Source organism: Microtus ochrogaster, linkage group LG9, assembly GCF_000317375.1.
Source record: "Microtus ochrogaster isolate Prairie Vole_2 linkage group LG9, MicOch1.0, whole genome shotgun sequence".
Lineage (NCBI taxonomy): Eukaryota > Metazoa > Chordata > Mammalia > Rodentia > Cricetidae > Microtus > Microtus ochrogaster.
Genome location: NC_022034.1, coordinates 38,646,593 through 38,654,044, shown reverse-complemented (window position 1 = coordinate 38,654,044; position 7,452 = coordinate 38,646,593). Strand labels below are relative to the sequence as shown.

The 7,452-nt window shown below is 39.6% G+C and overlaps 1 pseudogene; it reads right to left on the bottom strand.

The window, feature by feature from the left end:
- Positions 1–2,004: 2,004 nt before the first annotated feature.
- Positions 2,005–3,107, bottom strand: LOC101986505 (annotated as a pseudogene).
- Positions 3,108–7,452: the final 4,345 nt, after the last annotated feature.

Genomic DNA, 7,452 nt, shown 5'->3' with positions numbered 1-7,452 from the left:
TAAACAAACCATGCATTACAGCCACACTGCTGCTCCACTTCCTTATTTAACACTGGTGGTGTTGGGGGGTGGGAGGGGATAGTCCTGTAAATTTTCTTTGAAATTTTACAAGATCATCCAAAACACATTCTTGTGGAAAGTTACAAACACAATTACAGTAGACATAAATTCATGAATGACTTACAGTTGAACTTAAATGAAAAGGAAAACCCCCGCAATTTATTTCTTTTCCGTCACCCTTGGATTTCGGGTTAAGCAGTTCATTCCGTTTTGTCGTCAGCAACACCAGGTGGTGGAAGTTACTCTTTAGAGCCTAGTGCAGGGTCAACAGCTCTAGAGCTGGACAGACTCAGGTTTCGTTCCTGTCTTAATTTTGCAGGAACTGGGGACCTTGGTGAGGTTTCTCCTCATCTCTACCTCAGTTTCCTTGGATATAAATCAAGACCTACAACACTTTGTAGCTCGAACAGCATGTGAAATACACAGGGTTATGTGTAAAGAGCTTTGTGGAGTGTCTGCTATGTAGTGGGAGCTCAGCGAGTAACTTAAAATAACATAGTGAAACAAACAATTGAAAACTCTCTTTGTCAATAATTAAATAGTATAGATATTAAAAGCAGGGTGGGTTTTAGATGAACATGGTTTGAATGTTTTTCTGGCAAAGTGATTTGGTTCTCTTCCATCCCTTAAGTATAGAACCAACTAAAACTGTTCTCACTAAACTCTCTAAGCTTCTTGGATTTGCATTCCTCTATTTGACTCTATAGTTTTAAACTATTTATACTTGGGGCTGGAGAGATAGCTCAGTAGCTGAGAATGCATACTACTCTTACAGAAGAGCCTACTTTGGTTCCCAGGACCTATAGGACAGTGTACCTGTAACCCCAACTAGGGGATCCAACATCCCCTTCTGACCTCCATGGGCAACTGCATCCATGTGCACATAACTCCCACATATAGACACGTGCATGCACATAATTTAAAATAAATGAATAATCTTTAAAATATTTATGCTATTTACTATACATTTAGAAGAAATGTACTAATAAACTAAAGAAAGGGCTATCTGGATATTTGAAAAGCCTGAACACTCATACTTAAATTGGGACATTTCAGGCAATCACCAAGTAGAAGCCCACAGCAGCAGTTACCATGGTGAACTTGAAGAGATTAGCCCTGGTATTCAGTGAATGCTGTTGACTAACTAGCTCATCAATGATGATGTAGATTTTCCACCATGTCTGCACAGTAGAAACACTTAGGATGTGTGTGTGTGTGTGTTTGTGTGTGTGTTTACATGCACATTCAGGTTTGTGAATGCGTGTGTGCATGCCACAGTGCATGTGGAAAGGTCAGAGGACAACTTCAGATGCGAGTTTTCACCTTCCATCTTGGCTAAGACAGAATCTATTTGCTGTTTTTCTGTCATATACACCAGTTTCGCTGGCCTGCATGGTGCCAGGGATTCTCCTGTCTCTGCTTCCTAATGCATGATAGCCATGCAGTCCCTGGTTCTGCTTCCTATTGCATGAGAGGCATGCTCTGATTGCAGATGTTTGAACCATGAGTGTGGCTGTTTCATCAAAATCTGTTCACACTTATGTCTGTGTGGCAAGTAGTTTTACCCACTGCTCCATCCCTCAAGCCCTGGGATTTTGCCTTTTTAAAGACCCTATGTCTTCTACCTGAGTTTAAACTAGGAAGAGTGGTATTCTTTTTTTAATTCTCAGGCATTTGATGTATATTCATGTTTGAGAAACAGTGGTGTGATAGAAAATAGGTATCCTCTGCAAAAGCAGAAGAATAAACAGTATTTGCTTTATAAAGAGAGGATAAAGATGGTTGTATATTGATTTTTGTTTTTATTAATAATTTCAAAAAAGGAAAATAATCTTTCTCATGAAATGTCATTTGTTTAACTTAATCCAATTGATTTTTATTTTTATTTTTTAGGGTTTTTGTCGTTTATTTATTAGCTAAAAAGATCATCATACAAGTTGGTCTTCAACAGTTCTGAGTTAATTGCTGCATCACAGTTGCACAGAGGTTCATCAACTGCAGGTGTTCATCTGCACCATCCGCCAGACATTTATCCACTTCAGCAAGTTTTTCTGTAATAATGGACTTCTGTTTATCAGAAAGCTCTTCATCTTCTACAACTGCAACATGAAGTTGATTAACAAGCTGAATAGCTGCGTGTCCTTCATTAATTAGGTCCTTTACCACAGCTTCTAGTTTGTCAAAAGAGCCACTGTGACATGCAGTGAATACTCCACTAATGGTTGTAGTTGGTATTACGCCAGCAGTGTCTGTGATGATATCTTCCATGACTTCCTTCCCGCCTGTTAGTCGAGTAGCACTTTGAAGAAATGTAATGGCTTTCCGTAGATCTCCTTCTGATATTTTAACAAGATACGCTATTCCCTCATTGCTGATTTTGACATTTTCCTTCTCAGCAATATCCAGTAATCGCTCCTGCTGAATTTTATCTGACAGAGGCTTGAAGCGGAACTTTGAACATCTAGAAGTGAGGGGTTCAATTATTCGACTGACATAGTTACAGATGAGGCAGAATCTGGTTGTTTTAGACTCTTTTTCCATGGTACGTCTTAAAGCTGCTTGAGCAGCTGAGGTCATAGAATCTGCTTCATCCAGAATCATGGCTTCCCATCCGAACGACTTCCTGACACAGTTAACTGAGCAAAATTCTTCACTTCCTCACGGACTACTTGTATTCCACGTTCATCAGATGCATGTAGCTCAAGAACCCTTTGTCGAAAGAGTTCAGGCCCAAAGAGCTCTCTAGCTGCTGCCAAAATTGTGGATGTTTTGCCAGTTCCGGGTGGCCCATAGAATAAGAGATTAGGAAGATCAGCTCCTTCTAAAGACTTTTTAAGTACCGCAACCACTTCTTCCTGGAAAGCAACTTCATCCGCACACTTTGGACGATATTTTTCCACCCAAGGAACTGGTTTGACTTTCTTGGTTTCTCCACTGCTTCCTGCAGTGGCAGATACCGCCCGGTCCTTGGTGAACTGTGGTTTAGTACCGGCAGATGTGCCTTTTAGAAATGCCTGCATGGTTTCTTTTCAGTCGCCACCGTCCCTCTTGAGCTGCCTCCAATTGATTTTTAACATTGAATAAATGCTTACTATATACATTGCACATTGTTCTAATAACTGCCAGGAGTACTCTTTCAAAGTTAGGAACTCTTCGTGGTAGAGGGAATAATGCAATTACAGAGACAATGTCTACACACAAAAACACAATGATAGATAACTATAACGCAATAATATGGACAATTAAATCAACTGATTCCAAAGCTCTCAGGGAGGCCAAGAGGAATAGCCAAAACAGCTAGACTCTGGGGAAACTGGAAGCTGGGGGAAACTGAGACAGAGTTTGAAGTGGTAAGATTTGAAGAAACATAGCAAACAAGATGAAGGAATTTCAGCATTTCTTTTGGGGTGTACATTGCAAAGAATCTAGCTTTCAAGTCCTTTTTCTAGCCGGCCCCCACTTGTTCTTTAAAAGTATGCCCAGCCTGCCGTTGCCTCCTACAAGGCTCTCCTTTCTTCATAATTCATCGCCTGTGTGACATGTGAACAAACACATACCATGATAAAATGACAGCCGGAGCCTCTCCCTGGAAATGAAAAGTCTCTGAGATCGGCTTAGGAAGAAAAACAAGCAAAAATAATGGAGCAATCCTATAGAAATCAGACATTTGTACAACTCTTGAATTTGTTTTATTTTCTCCCTTTGTCCGAATGGGCTTCCTGGCATTTTAGGCTCTTGGCTAATGTGCTTTCTTTTACCATTTGTCTTCATTCCACAGTCTTGCTCCCTTTGATTTGGCTGTCTCCTCCCTTTGACATGTTAGCAGCATTTACTTAATATTGGTTGAAAATTTTGTTTCTTTAATTTACAATTTGTGGTTGGGAAATGATCTGCTTTTGTTTCAGGTTGTTTAATGTTTTCCAATATAATATTCCTTCTTGTACTCCAGCGGGTTCATTTACAAAACATTTAATGTCATTTGTGTCTTTGAAGAGTCGTGTCTTTGGTTAGAACAAAAGTGAGTTCCTCCATAGCGCTTGTGATGCCTTGTAATTGGTAAAGATTAACTTCACGAGGTTTGTGAACCAATAAAGGAGTAGGAAACTTTGGATATTTATTCTTTTTCTTTTATCTATTAACGTTTCATTCAGCAAAGTATTTATTGAGACACCATTGCTTTGCCAAATTCAAGGCACAAAGAAGGTTAAGCTCCTGAACAGAATAGTGTATAAGTCTTTAGGGGCACTGGAGGGAGAGAAGAAAAATGGGGAGTGAGAATATAATATGAATACAATGGTAAACACAAAAGGTTATTGGGAAGTCAGAAAGAGGTCAGCATCTGAGAGAGAGGCCTCCAGTATAGGCAAAGGTCATCCCAGGTTTTCAGTGGAAACTGTATTACAGAAGGCCAAAGTCATGAAATGTCATTAGACTTCGGGTATGAAGAAAATGACTCAAAGGTAAAAGTTAGGCATGAACCTGACCCCAATACGAAAGGTGTGAACTCAGCACTATAAATAGCATGAATCTGTTCAAGTGCTTTAGCAAGGAGATGCATTGCTGGCTTAATGAATGTCACAGCGGTTGGGAAAGTAGAATGAAGGCTGGGGAAGCAGAAGCAGCGATGATCAGCTTGAGGGGAATGAGATTGTGTGCAGAGTAGCCGAGACTCATGTCCTGGATTTGGAAGAGTAGAAAGTAGAGCATGTTGATTGGACTGGTTTAAGGGTGGGCATGAGACAAGAAGGAGGGCAGACAAAGGTGATGTCTAGGTGTCTGGTTTGGGAAACTAGTGACTGTGATTTCTGTACCTAAGCGTTCTTCTCTTATACCTGCCAGTGCATTAATAGGGTTTGTTCAGAACTAAGTTAAACATGTGTTCAAGGAGTAAGGGAAATTTACACAAGCCATTCACAATTCAATGCACAAAATTTCACCTACACTTTTATTTGTATGATATCTGAATGAAATACTTCTTAATTTCAATCTATCGCTTTTTAATAAAACAGCACAAAAATTGTAAATGAGAAAATGCATTATTTTAAATGGATTGCTTAAGGACATGTTCTTCCAGTTTCTAAATCATAGGCACTTGATGACAGTTCTCACTCATTTTTTGTCTCATAATTATTACTGTTTTTTAAATATTTTATTTTTAGAGCAGTTTGGGTTAATAGCACTAGGATGGGAAAGGTATGGTAAATTCTCATATGCACACTCGTCCCCCACTTGTAATCTCTCCTCTATGATATTATCCCGAGATACACTTGCTACAGCTGATGAGCCTACTTTGACATACCATTATTACCCAAGTCCACATTATTTTAGGGCCCTGTCATGATGCTGTACATTCTATGTGTGTATGCAGATGTATAGTGACATTAGTCCATCATTAGAGCATCATAAAGTATTTTAATGCTCTAAGTTACTCAGCTATTTTAACACCTGAATACAGAGAAGAGACTTCCCTATATTCATCATCGCACATTCAACTAGGATAGCAACTGACCTCAGAATCCCATTGGGTAAAGATTTGGTCTAGTGTCACTTACTGACACTTGCTGAATACTGGGAAAACGTTAACCACAATCAGGACAAAAGGGGTAGCTTTCCTAGTTTAAAAAACATTGTGCTGCCATACTTACCAACCTCTAAAGTTTTGTGGTTTTGTCCCACCTCCTAATTTATGTATGTCTAAGATACTTTGCTTCTTTCTGCTTATCATTTTTTATCAATATAATATTATTAATATAGAATACCCGTGTGATGTTCTGTACAGCATCAAGACAATCCACTTCTCTGCTCTCTGTTAGAGCACAGAACGACCCTGGCACAGCCCTGTCTCCAGAGCTTAAAGCTGAATGCTGCCAGTGCAGATAATAACAGCAGGTTACTTCTGGCAAACCTTCCAAATTCATAAGTAGTAAAAAGTATTTTCAGGTCAATACAGGTAAACCAGGAGCCAGGGCCATGTTCTTTGTTCCAATAAAGGTACCATGTATGGGACAGCAGGAGAAAATATGATTGCTATCATTGCAAATGTGTGATTCACAGTCATTCTTCAAGAATCCACTGAAAATCTTCATAGACCAAGGGACTGGATTAAACGAGAATATTGTAGATATCACTCTGCAGATTTCCAGGATTAGGCAGTGACCTCAATTATACAACCTCACATGAGATATTATTTTTGCTTACTACATTTGCAAGGATGAGAAAATCCCTTGGTTTCTAGGATGCCCATCTAACTGTAATGACGGTCATTCTACAGGTCAAAAGCAAAGTTGAGAGCTCTGGCAGTGACCAAATACATCTATTTCAACCATACACTAGAGTCACAACACTGACTGGTTCTCCAGTAGCTCAAAAGCTTGGGTCAAGATATCTGTGTCTTCAACCACTCAAGGCTCTCATTTTAACAAATTGGTAAGCTATGTGGACCAGTTTGACCATGGTAATTAATGTAATTAAGTAAATATTTAATAGTTCCTCAAAGATACAGAATTCTGTATTTCCTTTACTGCCTTTTCTTTTTCTTTTCTTTTTTCTTGTTCCTTTTTTCCTTTTTCCTATTTTCTTTGAGGTACAAGGGCCTCATACAGGCTAAGCAAGTGCTCTATCATTGAGCCACATAGCCCAGCCCTAGCTGTTACATTTTCAAAAGGGCAGAGATAGCTTCAGGCCTTCTGGAGAAATAATGGTCTTCTCTTGTAATGATAGACTCCTTCTTCAAAGAGACCTGCACGTTTCTTCAGTCAGGACTCAACAGTAGTAAATCGATTAGGTATGGGCCCTTGAGGAGTGGTCTCAGCTCCCCATTATGTCTGCTCAGGTTGGAATTTTGGACACCATAAGGTGGCGTTTCTTTATTATTTAGGTATATTAATACTCTAACAGAATGTTCATCTCTTTTCTTTGCTGGGGATGCTGTGATACTTTAGACATCACCACGGACCTCAGCAGCCTGGTGCATTCTGGTCCATAGTGTTCCTCTGTTGTTTTTATTAAGTGCACCTACTCTAACCTTGGTTGATGGATGCTGCTGCTCTACCTGTGCTATCCACAGAACAACCATCTACCTGGAAGTCAGGCCTCCTGTCTCTGATGTGCCTGGTCTACAAAGAGGTGAATCCATAAAGCATAGCAAGAACACAAGTACTCCCCTTACTGGTGTTCCCTTCTTTATCATGGTGAAGGTGTTCTTGTGATTTCTAGAGTGTTCAGTTTGGATTATGCATGAAGTTTGTTCATGGCATGCCCATTCCCATTCCTAAACCTTTGAATTCCCTCATAACAATGAAGAACCTACGGTGCCATCATCCTCAGATACACACAGCCCATGGTATGTGCTCAAAAGACAAGAGTTAGATTATTTTTTAAGAAGTTTTTGAA